The sequence below is a fragment of the Mustela nigripes genome, chromosome 12 (assembly GCF_022355385.1).
Source record: "Mustela nigripes isolate SB6536 chromosome 12, MUSNIG.SB6536, whole genome shotgun sequence".
Lineage (NCBI taxonomy): Eukaryota > Metazoa > Chordata > Mammalia > Carnivora > Mustelidae > Mustela > Mustela nigripes.
In genome coordinates, this window is record NC_081568.1 from 145,357,815 (window position 1) to 145,379,472 (window position 21,658).

Consider the following 21,658-nt stretch of genomic DNA (forward strand, 5'->3'; position numbering starts at 1 on the left):
CTGGGTGGCTCAGTCAGTGAAGCGTCTGCCTTCAGCTCAGGTCATGATCTCAGGGTCCTGGCATCAAGTTCTGCATTGGGTTCTCTGCTCAGTGGGAAGCCTGCTTCTCTCTCTGCCTGCTGCACTCTCAGTCTCTCTCTCTCTTTGAGAAATAAATAAAATCTTATAAGAAAGATATTAATTCCTCCAAAATTGATCAACAGATTTGACAGAATACCAGCCAAAACCACAGCAAGCTATTTTGTAGCTGTCAACAAATTGATTCTAGAATTTGTATGGAAAGGCAAAGACCTAGACTATCCAATAGAACACTGAAGATCAAAGTTGGATGACTACTATTATTCTATTTGAAGTTCTACTATAAAGCTACAGTGGTCGAGACAGCATGGTATTGACCAATGGAATACAGACCAACAGCACAGAATAAAGAGCCCAGAAAGAGACACATACAAATGTCAACTTGCTTCTTGACAAAGGAACAAAGGCAATCCAGTGGAGAAAGCATAGCGTTTCCAACAGATGGTGCTGAAATACTTGAACTCCCATACACAAAAGACTGAACTTAAGCACTTTGCCCTGTACATAAAAATTAACTCCAAATGAGCCACAGACCTAAATATAAAAAGCAAAAACATCAAACTTACAGAAAAAACATGGAAGAACATCTACATGACATTGGATTTGGTGATTAGATGTGACACCAAAACTTTAATCCAAAAAGAAAAGAGCTGCTGTTCATTTCTATTAAAATTAAAAGCCTCCGCTCTGAATAAACAGTGTAAAGAAAATGAAGGGATAAGCCACAGGCTGAGAAAAAATATTTGCAAAAGACCTATCTGATAAAGGATCTGTATCCAAAATACACAAAGACTCTCAAAACTCAACCATGAGAAAACTAACAACCCAGCTGAAAAACAGAAAAATAAATGAAGAAGACATTCAGAAGATAAAGTGCATGAAAAAAGCCACGTTAGGGCATTTGTCATTAGGAAATGTGCAAACGAAAACAAGATGCAACTACCTATTAAAATGTTTAAAATTCAAAACACTGAGAATACTAAATGCTGGCAACAAGAAGTGTTTGCGGAGTAGGGGGAATTCTCTCCTTCATCACTGGCAGGAACGCAAAATGGTACAACCACAATGGAAGACAGTTTGGCAATTTCTTCCCCAGGCAAACATAGTCTTACCATATGATCCGGCAACACACTCCTAAATATTTACCCAATTGATTTGAAAACTTGTGTCCACACAACATTTGCATGCATATGTTCAAAGAAGCTGTATTCATAATTGTGCAAAATTGGAAGCAAATAAAATGTTCTTCAGCAGGTGAATATTTAAGTTGTGATATATCCATGTCATGGTTTACTGTTCACTGACACACAATACTGAATGACACACAAAAAGGAGATAGCAAGTGGTGCCTGGGTGGCTCAGCTGATTAAGCATACGACTCTTGATTTTGGCTCAGGTGATGATCTCAGTGTCAGGAGATCAAGGCCTGCATCAGGCTCTGCACTCAGCATGGAGTTCTTCTTGGGTTTCACTCTCTGTCCTTCCCCCTGTTCACATTGTCTCTCTAAAATAAATAAATAAAATCTGTTAAAAAAAATAATAAAAGGGGGGAGGAGTAACCAAGCCACTCAAAAACATGTATTATTCTTTTTTTCTTTTTTAAGATTTTTTTTTTTTAAAGTAATCTCTACACCCAACACGGGGCTTAAACTTACAACCCCGAGACCAAGAGTCACATGCTCTACCAACTGAGCCAGCCAGGTGCCCCAAAAAGATGGATGATTCTTAAATGCATATTGATGAGAAATAAGCCTTAAGAAGCTACAAACTGTAAAATTTCATTTTTATGACATTATCACAAACACAAAAGTATGAGTCAATAAACACATCAATGATCACTGGAGATCTAAGGAAGGGTATAAATGAAGCAAAAGAGATTTTTTTAGTGTGGTAAATTATTCTGTATCATATCATAATAATGTGTACTTACCATTATGCATTTTTCAAAACCCATAGAACTTTCGAGGAGAAAGTCAATTTTAAGGTATGCAAACTTTAAAAAATTCTCTAGGTATTCAGGGAATCCCAGAATGGAATGCAGATTTTGATAAAAGATTCTGTTTTACAAAGGTGTCAAACTGAGGAGGTTAGGGAAGAAGGCAAAGATCTAAGTAGTAACTTTGGAAGTGAGTAGAGGTTGCAAGACAAAGGCAAAAGGTATTACATACCAGCACTGTCCCCTAGTCTAGTGATAGAGAGAAGCAATGCTGAAACCACTATTCATACATCCTGGAATCCAAAAATTGCATAAATGTATGGCTGGTGGTGGGAGGCAGGCTTCCCACTGCTGGAGTGGGAGGTTACAGAAAAGCCAGGAACAGTCCACATGGTAGTGGATTAGAGCTGGATACATCTATAGTAACACACATTTAGCTTAATACAGGTGTAGATGGATATCTAGATCTAGACCTGTATATATGTAGGGGTTCAGAAACATATATTTTATTGCTTGATCAGCTAAGGAAACGTGGAACCAATGACACCCCCAGAGCCACAATTTAACTAAATCCCAGATCTTAGTTTGCAATTATTCTCTCCAATAAAGGGAAACAGGGCTCCATGGAGCAATGGTGGACTCAAGAGGTAGAGCTAGAAACATACCAGATGAACCTATAGTATCATACAGTGCAGAGAGTAAGGAATAAGGAATAAAGAATGCCAAAAAAATAATTAACAACAGCAACAAAGAACAGCACATGACAGAAGTATGTCAAAAGAACACAGGAGACAGCTGAAGAAGTGCCCAATGTCTTAAGGTAAAATAATACGAGCCAAAATAAATAAATAAATAATCAACTAAGCACCTGTGCAGAAAATTCCAAATAATTTATGTAGCCACTCTGCCCTTAAGGAAGGGGAGCATGAGTTTATGCTCCTTGAAGTGCGGATTACACATGGTAACTTTCTTCTAACGAGTATGGTAAGGAATAAAGAGTAACATTCCAGTAGAGAAACCTGCCAAAGTCCCTCAAGCCAGGTTCTCAGGGCTAACATTACCATGCTGAGTCATGTTAATAATCTGTGCCTTCAGTATATAATCAGCCTGGCCCTTTACCTCTCTGGTCTTTCTCCCAAAGCCTATCACTGCAGTCTACCTTATGAAGAAATGGAACCCAATATTACTAGTGCAAATGAAAACTATAGGCATATAGACTTTATGACTCTAACCAGCTAAACTTGAGGAGACTGACAACACCAAACACTGATGAGAATGAAAAAAAATACACCTCCCTACTCTACGGATGGGGCTATAAAATGTATAAATGACCAAGGAAAACTATGAGGTCATTTCTTCTAACTTTAAAAGCGTACCTACTTTGTGATCCATTATTTCCACTCCTGCTTACCCAACAGTAATGAACACCTATGTCCACAAAATGACATCATCAAGATTTAAGATTGCATATGACTACATGATAAGGCTGCTTTAAATTTAGACACACCAGCTGAAAACAACCCAACGGTCAACTGATAGAACTGATCAATGCTCAGGGCAGGAGCAAGATGGCAGAGTAGGAGAACACCGAGATATCTGGTTGCAGGAGTTCAGCTAGATAGTTATCAAACCATTCTGAACACCTACAAACTCAACAGGAGATTGAAGGGAAGAAGAGCGGTAAGTGTAGGAACAGAAAAGAGACGACTTTTGGGAAGATGGGACCTGCGGAGAAGGGAAGCCAACCGGATGGGAAGACAGACCATGGCGGGTAGGGCCAACTCCCGGCAAGCAGTGGAGCAGGAAAGCACAAAATCTGAACTTTTATAAGTCTGCTCCACCGAGGGACGTCACTCCAGAGACTAAGCAGGGGCAGAGCCCTTACAGAAACAGTGTGGTCTCAGGTCCCTCAGGGGCACAGAAAGACCAGGGGTGTCTGAGTGCAGCAGAGTTCCCAGGTATCAGAGCAGGGAAACCAGCTGCAGAGACGGAGCTGAGGAGGGGCTTCTGAGCTCAGGGTTACCATAAACCGTGATCTGAGACACAGTCACAGCACTGTTTTCAAGCAGGGACCCCACACGTGGCAGATCCAGGAGACTCACCTTCCTCTCTGAGAGGAGCAAGGGGAGCCCAGCAGGAATTTGCTGGATTTGGAGACTCCAAATGGGGCCGTGCAACAGATATTAAAGTGCTTGGTCACAGACCGGGTGAGCTCGGAGCGCAGCCAGAGACCAGGGAGAAGGGAGGGAGTGACTGCTATTCTCTGAGGACGCATTGAGGAGCTCTGCCCTGAGCTCTTGGCTCCTCCACGTGGAGACTGGGAGGCCGCCATCTTCATTCCCGTGTTCCCCAGCTCTATGGAAAGTGTTTAGGGAACAAAAGCTCCCAAAAGCGAACCTGCACAGATTACTTAGCCCGACCCCTGGCAAGGGCCCCACAGTTCTGCCTCAGACAAAGACATTTGAGAATCATAGCAACAGGCCCCTCCCCAGAAGATCAGTAAGAACACCCAGCCAAGACCAAGTTCACAGATCAATGAGAACTACGGAACATAGGAGCTACCAGAATACAGCACATAGAATTCAGGGCTTTTCCCCCATGATTCCTTAGTCTTTCCAAGTTAAATTTTTTAAATTTTATTTTTTTCTTATTCTATTTTTTAAGTTTTTCCTCTTTCTTATTTTAACATTTTTTAAACTATTTTATCTTACCAATACCTTTTTTTAAATCTTTTAGTTTTCATTGTTATAGTCATATTCTATCCCTTCATTGTATTTAACCTTACTTTTTCTATACATATAGGTTTCTCTTTATTTAAAATTTTGGGATACAGTTTCTTCTAACAGATTTAAATATACCCTAAATCTAGTGCATGGCTTTCTTCTAGTCTCATCTTCTGATCACATTCTTCCCCCCTCCCGCTTTTTTTTTTCAACCAACTTCTTATCAATTCCTTTCTTAGAATCTTTTTAAATTTTCATCTTTATAATCATATTCAACCCTTCATCATGTTTACCTTTATTTTTGTATATATAAAAGTTTTTCTGTCTTTAAAATTTTAGAAGGCAGTTTCTTCTAACAGACCAAAATACACCCAAAATCAAGTGTGTGGTCCTGTTCTAATCACCAGTATATATATATTATTTTTTCCTCCTTTCGTCTCCCCCCAGTTTCGTGTCTCCTCTGATTTGGTTAGTGTATATTTTTCTGGTGTTGTTGCTACCCTTTTAGCATTTTGTTCTCTCATTCATCTATTCTTTTTTTTTTTTTAAGATTTTATTTATTTATTTGACAGAGAGAGATCACAAGTAGGCAGAGAGGCAGGCAGAGAGAGAGGAGGAAGCAGGCTCCCTGCCGAGCAGAGAGCCCGATGCGGGACTCGATCCCAGGACCTGAGATCATGACCTGAGCCGAAAGCAGCGGCTTAACCCACTGAGCCACCCAGGCGCCCCTCTCATTCATCTATTTTTATCTGGATAAAATGACAGGTGGAAAAACCTCAAAAAAAAAAAAAAAGGACAAAAGGCAGTACCAATGGTTAGGGATGTAATCAATACAGACATTGGTAATATGTCAGATGTAGAGTTCAGAATGACGATTCTCAAGGTGATAGCTGGGCTCAAAAAAAAGCATGGAAGATACTAGAGAATCCCTTTATGGAGAAATTAAAGAACTAAAATCTAACCAAGTTGAACTCAAAAAAAGCAGAGAGAGTCAATTATCATATGGTTTCACTTACTTGTGGAGCATAACAAATAGCATGGAGGACATGGGGAGTTAGAGAGGAGGAGGGAGTTGGGGGAATTGGAAGGGGAGGTGAACCATGAGAGACTATGGACTCTGAAAAACATCTGAGGGGGTTGAAGTTGGTGGGGGGGGAGGTTGGGGTACCAGGTGGTGGGTATTATAGAGGGCACGGATTGCATGGAGCACTGGGTGTGGTGCAAAAATAATGAATACTGTTATGCTGAAAATAAATTTTTTTAAAAAAGCTATTACTGAGGTGCAATAAAAAATGGAGGCTCTTACTCCTAGGATGAATAAAACAGAAGAAAGAATCAGTGATACAGAAGACCAAATGATGGAGAATAAAGCTGAGAAAAAGAGAAACAAACAACTACTGTACCATGAGGGGAGAATTCAAGAGATAAGTGATACCATAAGACAAAACAATATTAGAACAATTGGGATCCCAGAAGAAAAAGAAAGAAAGAGAGGGTCAGAAGGTATATTGGAATAAATTACAGCAGAGAATTTACCTAATTTGGCAAAGGGATTAAGCATCAAAATCCAGGAGGCACAGACAAATCCCCCCAAATCAATACAAATAGGTCCACACCCTGTCATCTAATAGTAAAACTTACAAGTCTCAGTGACAAAGAGAGCAGAAAGCAGCTTGGGACAAGAGGTCTGTGAATACAACAGTAGAACTATTAGATTGCAAGAAGACCTATCCACCTATCCACAGAGACCTGGAAGACCAAAAAGGACTGACATGATATATGCAGAGTGCTAAATGAGAAAAATAGGCAGCCAAGAATACTATATCCAGCTAGCCTGTCATTGAAAATAGAAGGAGAAATAAAAAGCTTACAGAACAAAAACTAAAAGAATTTACAAATACCAAACCAGCCCTACAGGAAATATTGAAAGGGGGCCTCTAAGCAAAGAGAGTGCCTAAACAACAGACCAGAAAAGAACAGAGACTATATACAGTAATAGTCACCTTACAGGCTATACATTGGCACTAAATTTATATCTTTCAGTTGTTACCCTAAATGAAATGGGCTAAATGTCCCAATCAAAAGACAGAGAGGATCCTAATGGATAAAAAAACAAAATCCACTGACATGATGTCTGTAAGAAAGTCATTTTAGACCCAAAGACACCTCCAGATTTAAAGTGAGGGGGTGGAAAACCATTTATCATGCTATTGGACATCAAAATAAAGATGGGGTGGCAATCCTTAGAACAGATATATTGGATTTTAAGCCAAAGACTATATTAAGAGATGAGGAAGGATACTATATCATACTTAAAGTGTCTGTCCAACAAGAAGATATAACAATTTTAAACATCTATGCCCCTAACATGGGATCATTATATAAATGATTATATAAACCAATTAATAATTAAAAAAAAAGAAACACATTGACAATAATACAATAATAGTAGAGGACTTTAACATCACCCTCACTGAAATGGACAGATCATCTAAGCAAAAGATTAACAAGGAAATAAAGGCTTTAAATGAAACTGGACCCAACAGACATCACATATATATTCAGGACATTCCATCCCAAAGCAACAGAATACACATTCTTCTCTACTGCACATAGAACATTCTCCAGAACAGATCACATCCTAGTCACAAATCAGGTCTCAACAGGTACCAAAAGATGGGGATCATTCCCTGCATATTTTCAGATAACAATGCTCTAAAGCTAGAACTCAACCACAAGAGGAAAGTTGGAAATACATGGAGGTCAAAGAGCATCCCTCTAAAGAATGAATGGATCAACCAGGAAATTAAAGAAGAATTGAAAAAATTCATAGAAACAAATGAAAATGAAAACACAACTGTTCAAAATCTCTGGGACACAGCAAAGGCAATCCTGAAAGGAAAGTATGTAACAATACAAGCCTTTCTTAAGAAACAAGAAAGGTCTCAAATACACAACCTAACCCTACACCTAAAGGAGCTGGAGAAAGAGTAGCAAAAAAAAAAAACCACGCAAAAAAGCCTAAACCCAGTAGGAGAAGAGAAATCATAAAGATGAGAGCAGAAATCAATAAAATAGAAACCCAAAGAACAATAGAACAAATCAACAAAACTAGGAGCTGGTTCTTTGAAAGAATTAATAAGATTGATAAACCCCAGGCCAGACTTTTCAAAAAGAAAATAGAAAGGACCCAAATTAAAAATTGTGAAGGAAAGAGAAGAGATCACAACTAACATGAAAGAAATACAGACAATAATAAGAACATATTATAAGTAACTATACGCCAGCAAATTTGACAATCTGGAAGATATTGATGCATTCCTAGAGACATGTAAACTACCACAACAGAACCAGGAAAAAATAGAAAACCTGAACAGACCCATAACCAATAAGAAGATTGAAGCAGTCATCAAACATCTCCCAACAAACAAGAGCCCAGGGCCAGATGGCTTCCCAGAGGAATTCTACCAAACATTTAAAAAAGCATTAATACCTATTCTCCTAAAACTGTTCCAAAAAACAGGAATGGAAGGAAAACTTCCAAACTCATTTTATGAGAGCAGCATTTTCTTGATCCCAAAACCAGACAAAGACCTCATCAAAAAAGAGAATTACAGACCAATATCCTTGATGAACACGGATGCAAAAATTCTCACCAAAACACTAGCCAACAGGATCCAACAGTACATTAAAAGGATTATTCACCACAACCAAGTGGGATTTATTCCTGGGCTACAAAGTTGGTTCGACATCTGCAAATCAACCAATCTGACATAATACATCAATAAAAGAAGAGGAGAAGGGAGTTGGGGGAAATTGGAAGGGGAGGTGAACCATGAGAAACTATGGACTCTGAAAAACAATCTGAGGGGTTTGAAGTGGCAGGGGGGTGGAAGGTTGGGGGAACCAGGTGGTGGGTATTGGAGAGGGCACAGATTGCATAGAACACTGGGTGTGGTGCAAAAACAATGAATACCGTTATGCTGAAAATAAATAAAAGAAAAAAAAAAGAACAAGAACTATATGATACTCTCAACAGATGCTGAAAAGCATTTGATATAGTATCCTTTCTTGATCAAAGCTCTCTTCACAGTATACATATAAAGGGTACAAACTTCAATATCATAAAAGCCATCTATGAAAAACCAAAGCAAATATCATTTTCAATGTGGAAAAACTGAAAGCTTTCTTCCTAAGGTCAGGAACATGGCAGGGCTCTCCACTATCACCACTGCTATTCAACATAGTACTAGAAGGAAGTCCTAGCCTTGACAATCAGATAACTAAAGAAATAAAGGAAATAAAAACATCTGAATCAGCAAAGAAGTCAAACTCTTACACTTTGCATGGGGAAAACCCAAATGACCCCTCCCAAACTGCTAGAACTCATACAGGAATTCAGTAAAGTATCAGGATATAAAATCAGTGCACAGAAATCAGTTGCATTTCTATACACCAACAGTAAAACAGAAGAAAGAGAAATTAAGTAGTTAATCCCATTTATAATTGCACCCAAAACCATAAGATACCTAGGAATAAACCTAATCAAAGAAGCAAAAAATCTGTACTTAGAAAACTAAAAAGTACTCATGAAAGAAAATGAGGAAGACACAAATAAATGGAAAAATGTTCATGCTTACAGATTGGAAGAACAAATATTGTGAAAATGTCTATGCTACCTAAAGCAATCTACACATTTAATGCAATCCCTATCAAAATACCATCAACTTTTTTCAAAGAAATGGAACAAATATGGAATTTATATGGAACCAGAAAAGACCCCAAATAGCCAGAGGAATGTTGAAAAAAAAAAAAAAAACGAGGTTGGTGGCATTAAAATTCCAGGCTTCAAGCTCTATTACAAACCTGTAGTCATCAAGACAGAATGGTACTGCCACGAAAACAGACACATAGATCAATGGAACAGAAATAGAGAGCCCAGAAATGGATCCTCAACTCTATGGTCAACTAATCTTCAACAAAGCAGGAAAAAATATCCAATAGGAAAAAGTCTCATCAACAAATGGTGTTGGGAAAAATTGGACAGTCACATGCAGAAGAATGAAACTGGACCATTTCCTTATACCACCCACAAAAATATCCTCAAAATGGATGAAAGACCTCAATGTGAGACAGGAATCCATCAAAATCCTTGAGGAGAACACAGGCAGCAACCTATTCGACCTCAGCCGGAACAACTTCTTCCTAGAAACATCGCCAAAGGCAGGGGAAGGAAGGGCAAAAATGAACTATTGATCAAGATCAAAAGCTTTTGCACAGCAAAGGAAACAGTCAAAAACCAAAAGACAACTGACACAATGGGAGAAGATATTCAAAAATGACATCAGATAAAGGACTAGTATCCAAAATCTATGAAGAACTTAGCAAACTCAACACCCAAAGAACAAATAATCCAATCAAGAAATGGGCAGAAGACATGAACAGATATTTCTGCAAAGAAGACAGCCAAATGGCCAACAGACACATGAAAAAGTGCTCAACATCACTTGGCACCAGGAAAATACAAATCAAAACCACAGTGAGTTACCACCTCACACCAGTCAGGATGGCTAGAATTAACAAGTCAGGAAATGACAGATGTTGGCGAGGATGCAGAGACTGGGAACCCTCCTACACTGTTGGTGGGAATGCAAGCTGGTACAGCCACTCTAGAAAACAGTATGGAGGTTCCTCAGAGGGTTGAAAATAGAGCTACCCTATCACCGAGTAATTGCACTACTGGGTATTTACCCTAAGGACACAAATGTAGTGATCCGAAGGGGCATGTGCACCCGAATGTTTATAGCAGCAATGTCCACAATAGCCCAACTATGGTAGGTAGACATCTACCTACATCTAGGTAGATGTCCATCAACAGATAAATGGATAAAAAAGAGGTGATACACACACACACATACACACACACACACACACACACACACACACACGAATACTATGCAGCCATCAAAAAGATGAAATCTTGCCATTTGCAATGACATGGATGGAACTAGAGGGTATTATGCTGAGTGAAATAAGTTAATCAGAGAAAGACAATTATGTGATCTCTCTGATATGAGGAATTTGAGAGGCAGGGCAGGGGAGCATGGGGGTAGTGAGGGAAAAAATGAAGTAAGATGGGATCAGGAGGGAGACAAACCATAAGAGACATTTAATCTCAAGAAAAAAAAATGAGGATTGCTGGGGGGAGGGATGAGAGGGATGGGGTGGCTGGGTGATGGACACTGGGGAGGGTATGTGCTATGGTGAGTGCTGTGAATTGTGTAAGCCTGATGAATCACAGACCTGTACCCCTGAAGCAAATAATACATTATATGTTAATTTAAAAAAAGAACTGATCAATGTTGACCTATTCACTCAATAGCGTATTACTCAAAAATCAGAAGAATAAACTGACATATACAAGGACTTGGATCAACCTGAGAACCATTATGCTGAGACCAAAAAGCCAGGATCCTACTCCAAAACATACAATTTTTCTTTTTTGGTGAAGTTCAACAGAAGGAAAAACGAATCTTTGAAGGAAGTAAAAATGTGGAGATTGATTGGAAGACAGAGCACAAGGGATTTTTGTGTGTGTATGTGTGTGTGTAGACTTAAAATAGCTTCAAATTTTGAATCCTGACCATCAGATCATTGATGTTCTAAAGTAAGGACCCCAAATACCATGGTTTTTAAGACTCTTATTGAAAGGTATAAAGTCAACTACTTCCGGGGCACCTGGGTGGCTCAGTTGTTAAGCATCTGCCTTCAGCTCAGGTCATGACCCTTGGGTCCTGGGATCGAGTCCCCCATCAGGCTCCTTGCTCTGCAGGAAGCCTGTGTCTCCCTCTCCTACTCTCCCTGCTTGCGTTTCCTCTCTTGCTGTGTCTCTCTGTCAAATAAATAAATAATATCTTAATTTTAAAAAGTCAATTATTGTCAACACAAATTTCTTAAATATGCATTGATAAAATAATGTGTCAGCCTTGGCCTTGGAAATGGATTCTCTTTCTGATTTTTTTCTATTGATTCTCAACATCTGTGTCTATACGGGTATATCAAGTGATCATTTATTTTTCTTCTACAGTGGTTTCCACTATCTGCCTGCATCTTCCAAGCTGTCTTTCTATCATATAAATTTGGTCTTATAAGGCTAGCTGTGTAAATGAGATGCCTTCTAAGACCCCCAGTTACAATTCTGACAAAGCTACAAGTTGTTCAGGGATGTAGAGAAAGATCACCTAGGCTTTGCCAAGTGAGAAGGGGAGACACTATTACTCTCATCAATTCTACTTTTCCTTCATAGAACTGCCACTCTTTCACTTATGAAGAAGCATCAGTGTTTAACTACATGGTTCTGAAATTAGGGGATAATAAAGTCTAGAGCAAAACAGAAAGAAATAGCAAACTTTAAAATGACAGCAAAATAATTAATCAGTAATTTAATAATTTTTAATCAAGTCATAGTTGTTAGATCATTGAACCGAAAATATCTGTGATGGAGTGCCTGGGTGGCTCAGTGGGTTAAAGCCTTTGCCTTCGGCTCAGGTCATGATCCCAGGGTCTTGGGATCGAGCCCCAAGCTCTTTGCTCTGCGGGAAGCCTGCTTCCCCCTCTCTCTCTGCCTGCTTCTCTGCCTACTTGTGATCTGTGTCTGTCAAATAAATAAATAAAATCTTTAAAAAAAAAAAAAGGAAAAAGAAAATATCTGTGATGCTTATTAAAAGTTCAAAGGCTGGCTGCCTGGGTGGCAGATGATTCCTAGAGACTGCCAATATCCTTGCCCTTTTTCCTTCACTCTCTGGAAGAAGTCTGTTGGCAACCATACTTCCAGATTCATTCCTCTCCTTGATCCTCAAAGATTCATATTATCATTATAGGGACACAGAGGTCTGCACTCATGAAAGGAGGTGCTTCTGCTAGCTACTACCCCAATTTATTACGGCTTTTCTTTTCCTTCTGAATTTGAAGAGACATTCACTTTTTTTTTTTACCTTTTTAATTTAAATTCAATGAGCCAAGATATGGCACATCATTCATTTTTTAAATGAAGTTCGATGATTCATTCATTCAGTGTAACACCCAGTGCTCGTCACACCCCACACCCTCCTTAATGCCCATCACCCGGTTACCCCATCCTCCCCACCCCAACAACCCTCAGTTTGTTTCTGGGAGTCAAGAAGTTTGTCTCCCTCTTTGATTTCTTCCCATTCAATTTCCCCACTCACACACTCCTACTGTCGTCTGCACTAGTCCTTGTCCTATGTATGAGTGAAACCATATGGTAATTGTTTTTCTCCGATTGACTTATTTCACTCAGCATAATCTATTCATGTCCACAAATATGGAAGATATTCAGCCTTTCTAATGGTTGAGTAATATTCCATTGTATATAGAATGGATAAAGATGTGGCTCATTCGCAAGTAATTTTTTTATTTTTTTTAATATTTTATTTATTTATTTGACAGAGATCACAAGTAGGCAGAGAGGCAGGCAGAGAGAGAGAGGAGGAAGCAGGGTCCCCACTGAGCAGAGAGCACAATGCAGGGCTCAATCCCAGGACCCCGGGATCATGACTGGAGCCGAAGGCAGAGGCTTTAGCCCACTGAGCCACCCAGGCGCCCCTCACAAGTAATTTTAAAATAACATGTCTAGGGCACCTGGGAGGCTCAGTTAGTTAAGCATCTGCCTCCAGCTCAGGTCATGATCTTAGGGTCAGCAGGGAGCCTGCTCAGAGGGGCGTCTGCTTTTCCCTCTCTCTCTGCTCCTCTCCCCACTCATGCTCTCTCTCACTCTCTAATAAAAAAAATTTTTAATAAAATAAAATAACATGCCTACAATTTTAAATAAAATTTGCCAGATTTATTAAAATACAGAAAATTATAAAAAGAAAGCACCATGGCCCATAATCATTACGGGTCATTATCCTGTTATTCAGAGAACTCTTATTGACTTTTTCAAAAAAATAAAATAGGGATGAATGCACACGTTTTAGTTTAGAAAACTAAAACAGTACAAGAAAGTATAAAATTAAGACTCTTCCCAGCCCTTTCTCTCTCTACAAAGTTAGCTATGGTTAACAGACTCACAAAATTTCAGATTTTATATATAACCCTTTTGTTAACACAAAATGTGTAATTACTATATATCCTGTACATACATTGTATATGTATAATGTATATCCTTTTTGTTTATACAAAAATAGTCATATTATGTATAGTCTTGGTTTTTTCCCTTTTTTTTAAATTTCTTTTCAATGTTCCAGAATTCATTGTTTATGCACCACACCCAGTCCTCCATGCAATACGTGCCCTCCTTAATACCCACCACCAGGCTCACCCATTCCCCCACCCTCTCCCCTCCAGAACCCTCAGTTGTTTCTCAGAGTCCACAGTCTCTGTATATTCTTATGTAAAACATAGGACCAGTTCCCTTGTAAGGACATAGCGTTTCTGTAGGGTAGAAATAGAGAGAGTGTCAATTTTATAAGCATTACAAATTAAGAAGGAATTAATAATTAATACTCATTAATAATTAAGAATCATTAATACTTTAAAATTTTAGAGAATTTCCTGTGCAACTCAATGTGAAGAAATCAAAAAATTAAGTATAATTGATTAATTTCTGGAAAAAAATTATTTGGAATTAAAGAGAACTGACCTAGAAGTTTGCCTGGACAAATTTTTTCTCTTTTTATTTTTTTTAAGATGTTAATTATTTATTTGAGGGAGAAAGAGAGAGAGAGAGAGAGAGAGCACAAGCTGGCAGAGGGGAAGAGGGAGAGAAAGGAGCAGAGAGCCCAATGAAGGACTGGATCCCAGGACCCTAGGATTGTGACCTGAGCACAAGGTAGATGCTTAACTGACTGAACCACCCAGGTTCCCTGGATGAATTGTTCCTGATGCTCAAAGAAGAAATTATTCTCATGTCATGAGCTAATTTTCATGCCATGTCATCTATGCTGTGCAAATTTCCAGGTCACAGAAAAAGAGACAAATTATGAAGCAAACATAACCCACATATTGAAAAAAAAACAAAATACTCAGACCAAATAGATTTTATTCAATTAAGGACAAGATGTCTTAACAGGTTACCCATTTTTACCACTTATCATAAAACACCATACAGTAACACCTACAAGGCAGGAATCAGGACCTTTGAAGTTCCTTACCACTATAAACTCAGTACCAAGCACAGGTCTCTGGGACAAAATAAAATTTTAAGAAATATTTCTTAAGTTAATGATGAAATCAATTAATAAGTCAATGAGATAAATCAAAAGAGAAAAGCCTTGAGCATTCGTAAATGTCCAAAGTTACCTAAAGAGATTCAACACCTATCCCTGGTGAAAATTTCTTAAACTGTGAATACTAAGACTTCCCTGATATAAAAAAGAACATCTAAGCCAAGTCACCACCACAAACATCATGCTGAATTAATTATGGGACATATTCTTCTAATTCAAAGTCAACGGTGGCCATAATTTTGAAAAAAAAAATTCTGGATTTAGGCCAAGAAACAAGAGCTGTTAATATGAATAAGGAAAAATTACTGCTCGCATGCTACTTAATTGTTGACCCAGAAAATCCAAGAGAATTAAGTTTTTAAAAAAAAAAAAAAAACAACTAAAAAGGATTGGCAGGTAGGGTAAGGCATTAAATGTAGAAATTAGATGTTGGGTACATGGCTGTTCAGTGAAAAATGTTTTCAACTTGCAGTTTTGCTTCAAATTTTTCAGAGTTAAATGTTGCAAAGATGAGAATAAAATCATAATAAAATATTAGGAAGATATTTCAGCAGCATGGTCAGTTAAACAAACACAAGTTGAATAACTACACTAAGACCATGGTAACAACCTTGGAAAAACAAGAGATGAACAATCATATCTGACTGACAGAAACAGTATATAGAATATACGGCATCTTCAAATGTAGAATATACCTTAGAATAACTACCAAATATAGACCATCTTAGAATAACTAAAAAAGGATAATGTGGATGAGAATTACAGGTTCTGTTTTAAACTAACACAGACAAAGAAATTAAACATATATTTGCCAAGTAAAAGCAGCTGAGGACTGAGGACTTACTTAGACATTCATGAACTTTCTTCAGGGCTAACTTGAATTCCTGAAAATGGCATAAACCTAATAAAAGCAGAAAGCAAATATGATAATCCATTAGCAACAAATTACCCTAGTATTCTGACAGCAAAAAAATTATGTGAAATATATTTGATTTCTTAAAATAAAATTACAAGATCATCTGATTAAACAAAAGCATTATTATTTAAACATTGCTATAAATGGAAATACAATGTATCTTGAGGTTTTAAGGCTCTCTTAAGATTGACTTGTCATTTCGGCAATTCAATTTTGACTCGCAGAGGACTTGTATCATCTGTGGACAGGAAAAACAGTGGAAGCAAACAGACCCAGCAAACAGGATGCTGACCAAGAAGGTGCTATGTTTTTGCTCTTAGCCTCTTTGCTTTTGCTTTTAGCTTTTGAATATGCAGGTACCTCACATCCGGAACAAACATCTTTCTGTAATAATTCTTCAGGTTTCAGTTATTTGTCTTGGAGACAAATTTTTTTTGGAGACAATTTTGTCTTGGAGACCTCAAGACCTCTACAACCAAAACATCAGTGAAAACACACTGCAAACAACCAGCGTGGGCAGGCTCCGTGGGTGGGCAAAGATGAGCAGGGCACAGTTGCCCCAGTCAGCCACTGACAAACTCTAGTAGCATGTTTCCAGACAAGATCACTGCACTTGGGATGAATGAATCAACCGCAATTTAACCTGTTCATGAAGGAATCAGAGGAGGCAATGGAGAAGGTGACACAGGACAAGTCACCTTACCTCTTGTAGCCTCTAGCTTTTTGTAGCATTTCTTTGTCTGTGCAACAGGACCATTTTCACTCCCTGAGCGAAGTCCTCTGCCTCACCGGCCAGTGCTTTCCATCGTGCTGTGAGCAGTTCTTCCTCCCTCTAGTGCCCCTTTCTGTGCTCTCCCCAGCCTCTTCTCCATTCAGACCTCAGCAAAGATGTAACTCATCCCTCAGTTCTAAGTAGGTGTCTGTCCCAGGAGCTTGCATAGAAACCAGTCCTATTGCTTTTTTATCACTTCTATGTATCACATGGGTCTATTTTCCTCTCTAGACTGACTAGCTTTCAAGGTCTGGGGCTGTTTTGTCTTCTACACTGTTGTCCCCAGGAACTAGGGTGATGCGACAAATGTGATTTGCGGCACAACAAACCATTAGGTCAATGGCTCCCCCTAGAGCTGAGTAGTCTACACCTGGCACCAGGTCTAGGTCAGTCCTGTCAAGCACTTAATAACTGTATCATGAATAGAATATTAAACCAAATATTCCCTGAACTCTTTCCTATGGCTAAAATCCTGTGACTATTCACAAATCTATAAAACGAACCCCATTTGGGTATAAATTATAAAACCTGCCCAATTACATAAAATTTACCCATGTATTATATAATACTCAGTGCCTAATTTGAAAGGATATATGCACCCCCATGTTTCCTGCAGCATTATTTACAATAGGCAAGACAAGGAAGCAAGTGAAATGCCCAGAGATGAATGTATAAAGAAAATGCAGTGTGTGTGTGTGTGTGTGTGTGTGTGTACACACATATATAAATATATATATATATATGCACACATATATAAAAATACATATAATGGAATATTACTCAACCATAAAAAAGAAGGAGATCTTGTCATTTGTAACAGCCTGGATGGATCTAGAGACTATAATCTAAATGCAGTAAGTCAGAAGAAAGAGAAAGACAACTACTGTATCATTTTACTTACATGTGGAATTTAAGAACAAATGAACAAAAGGAAAAAGAGGCAAATTTAAAAAAAAAAAAAAACATACTCTTAAACACAGAGAAAAATCTGGTGGCTCCCAAAGGGGAGGGGTTAGGGGAACGGGCAAAATAGACCATAGGGATTAAGAGTACACTCTTGTAGGGGCGGCTGGCTGGCTCAGTAGGCTGGGCATCTGCGTTCAGCTCAAGTCCTAATCCCAAAGTCCTGGGATCAAGCCCCGTGTCGGGCTCCCTGCTCAGTTGAGTCTTTTTCTCCCTCTCCCTCTGCCCCTCCCTGTGCTTGTTCTCTCTCTCTCTCTCTTTCTCTCTCAAATAAATAAAATCTTTTTTAAAAAAAAAAAGTATACTTATTGTGATGAGCACTGGAAAATGTGTAGAACTGATGAATTATATTGTACACCTGAAACTAATATAACACACGGTTAATTACACTTCAATAAAAAAAGAAGAAGAATTCAGTTTAGAATTTACAGGTCTACTCAGTTTTATGCAATCATATGAAATAACGGTTATAATGATAGCAATAGTGAAATGTATCTACTGAAGGACTTAATAAAAGTAAGTACATATGCTTATATATGTGAAAATAGTACAAACATTTTTTTTAAATCTATAAGATGGATATATTCAAAATTATGTAAACACATAAAATCATGTATCACTGGGGCCTTATAGTTTCATTTTTAATTAAATGTTTAATTTTTTATTGTTGCTATTCTTTTGATGTTCACATTATCCAAATTTGGCCAGTGGGAGTCCTTTCCTGAACCTGTTGCCTTCTCCATTTTCTTACTGTCTGATAGAGCACAGCCCTTTAAGCCTAGTTTATACCTTTCCCTGACTCAGAATCTCTAATTTCTGTTAAGAAACCTTAGTCTCTTCTGTTTAGAAACCAAGTCCTAGAATCTAGGTATCCCACTGACACTTGGACACTGGGGACTCTTTACTTCTAGACCTATTAGGTGCGTAGTACACACACACACACACAATATACATACATCCCTACATATACAATATATTCAGACTGACACATCCAAAGCAAGAATGCCCTCTCTCCTTTTTCATTCCATATATTTATTTTCCCACCTCCACAAGTGAACACTGGCTTCCAAGAACAATATATGCATTCTTTGATTAATCCACTAATACATAAAATTTGTCAAAACTATACCCATAGCACTTAAACTTAACAAATTAATCTTTCTTTGGAATTCATTTTCCTCTAGAATATATCCCACTAAGGGTGCCTGGGCAGCTCAGTCCATTAAGCCTCTGCCTCAGCTCAGGTCATGAATATGGGGTCCTGGGATGGAGCCCCACATGGGGCTCCCTGCTCAGTGGGGAGTCTGCTTCTCCCTCTCCCTCTGCTCCTCCCCCCCAAATGGTTCTTTCCGTCTCTCTCAAAAAAAAAAAAAAAAAGAAGGGCGCCTGGGTGGGTCAGTGGGTTAAAGCCTCTGCCTTCAGCTCAGGTCATGATCCCAGATCCTGGAATCAAGCCCCGCATTGGGCTCTCTGTTCAGCGGAGAACCTGCTTCCTCTTTCTCTCTGCCTGCCTCTCTGCTTGCTTGTAATCTCTGTCTGTCAAATAAATAAATAAGTAAATCTTTAAAAAAAAAAAAAAAGAAAGAAAGAAAAACACACAGAGAGAAAGAAGAGAAAGAGAGAATATATCCCACTAACAGCATAAAATCAGAGGATCATACATAATAGTGTCTTGAACTATTTTATTTCCTCTTTGTGGTTACAGATTTGACATGTATTTCAAGTCCCCGGATTTTAGGGGTTTTCTCCATTCTCTGCAACTCATTTTTCCTTTTGGAAGATGTAAAACATTAACACGGTTCAAAAGTCGAATCTACCTTAAAATTACTCTCGGAGATAGCTCATTCCTGTCTTTCCTACTTCATAGGTAATTAACTTCATTTCAATTATGTCATATGAACCTCTAAGATTGAGATTTATAGGGATGTTTAAGTTGTGAATAAAGATAAAAAGATAGAAATTTGGGGGGGTGCAAGTCAAGATGGTGGAGAAGTAGCAAGCTGAGACGACATCAGGTAACAGGAGACAGCTAGATAGCTTATCTAACCATTGTGAACACCTACAAATCCAACAGGAAATCAAAGAGAAGAAGAGCAACAATTCTAGAAACAAAATCGATCACTTTCTGAAAGGTAGGACCTGCGGAGAAGTGAATCCAAAGTGACGGGAAGATAGACCGCGGGGGAAGGGGCCAGCTCCTGGCAAGCAGCGGAGCAACGGAGCACAAAATCAGGACTTTTAAAAGTCTGCTCCAAGGAGTGACATCGCTCCAGAGGCTAAACCGGGGGGAAGCCCACGCAGGGGCAGCATAACCCAAGGTCCCGCGGGGTCACAGAAGGTCCGGGGGTGTCTGAGTGTCTCAGAGCTCGCAGGTATTAGAGCAGGGAAGCCGGCTACAGAGAGAGCCGAGAAGTGAGCTCTCAACTCGGACTTACCTTGAACCAGTCGCAGGCTGGGTGAGCTCGGAGCATGGCCGGAGGCCATAGAGACGGAAGCAATCGGTGCTTTTCTCCAAGTGCGAGCGATTGAGCGTTTTCCCCCAAGTGCAGCCAGAGGCCAGGGAGACGGGGACGATTAGGCGCTTTTCTCTGAGGGTGCACTGAGGAGCGGGACCCCGAGCTCTCCAGGCCGGAGATTGGGAGGCCGCCATCTTCATTCCCGTCCTCCAGAACTCTACAGAAAGCGCTCAGGGAACAAAAGCTCACGAAAGCAAACCCGAGCAGATTACTCAACCCAGCTCCTGAGCCCGGGTCCTGGTAAGGGCGGTGCAATTCCGCTTGGGGCAGACACTTGAGAATCACTACCACAGGCCCCTCCCCCAGAATATCAACAAGAAACCCAGCCAAGACCAAAGTCACTCACCAAGGAGAACAGCGGAATTCCAGAGAAGGAGAAAGCAAATCTTATCTGGACAAAATGGCAAGGCAGAAAAACTCACGACAAAAAAAAGAACAAGAGGCAGTACCGAAGGCTGGGGACCTAATCAATACAGACATTGGTAATATGACAGATCTAGAGTTCAGAATGACGATTCTCAAGGTTCTAGCCGGGCTCAAAAAAGGCATAGAAGATATTAGAGAAACCCTCTCCGGAGAGATAAAAGCCCTTTCAGGAGAAATAAAAGAACTAAAATCTAACCAAGTTGAAATAAAAAAATCTATTAATGAGGAGCAATGAAAAATGGAAGCTCTTACTGCTAGGATAAATGAGGCAGAAGAAAAAATATAGTGACATAGAAGACCAAATGACAGAGAATAAAGAAGCTGAGCAAAAGAAAGACAAACAAATACTGGACCACGAGGAGAGAATTCGAGAGATAAGTGACACCATAAGATGACACAACATTAGAATAATTGGGATTCCAGAAGAAGAAGAAAGAGAGAGGGAAGCAGAAGGTATATTGAAGAGAATTATTGTAGAGAATTTCCCTAATATGGAAAAGGGAACAAACATCAAAATCCAGGAGATGCTAAGAATGCCCCTCAAAATCAATAAAAATAGGTCCACACCTCATCACCTGATAGTAAAATTTACAAGTCTTAGTGACAAAGAAAAAATCCTGAAAGCAGCCCGGGAAAAGAAGTCTGTAACATACAAGGGTAAAAACATTAGATTGGCAGCGGACCTATCCACAGAGACCTGGCAGGACAGAAAGAACTGGCATGATATATTCACAACACTAAATGAGAAAAACATGCAGCCAAGAATGCTATATCCAGCTAGGATATCATTGAAAATAGAAGGAGAGATAAAAAGCTTCCAGGACAAACAAAAACTGAAAGAATTTGCAAACCCCAAACCAGCTCTACAGGAAATATTGAAAGGGGTCCTCTAAGCAAAGAGAGACCCTAAAAGTAGTAGATCAGAAAGAAACAGAGACAATATACAGTAACAGTCACCTTACAAGCAATACAATGGCATTGAATTCATATCTCTCAATAGTACCCTGAATGTTAATGGGCTAAATGCCCCCAATCAAAAGACACAGGGTATCAGAATGGATAAAAAAAAAAAAAAAAAACA

At 39.1% G+C, this 21,658-nt stretch overlaps 1 protein-coding gene across 4 annotated transcripts in view; it reads right to left on the reverse strand.

The window, feature by feature from the left end:
• KCNN2 (potassium calcium-activated channel subfamily N member 2) overlaps positions 1 to 21,658 on the reverse strand; it is a 460,896-nt gene that overhangs the window by 395,824 nt on the left and 43,414 nt on the right. The window contains exon 1 of one of the 4 annotated variants that reach the window (XM_059416112.1): positions 15,829 to 15,843. The exons of the other annotated variants lie outside the window; for them this stretch is intronic. The gene's annotated coding sequence lies outside the window, so the exon portion shown is untranslated. Of the gene's footprint in view, positions 1 to 15,828; positions 15,844 to 21,658 lie in introns of those variants that run through there. 4 annotated transcript variants of the gene reach the window in all.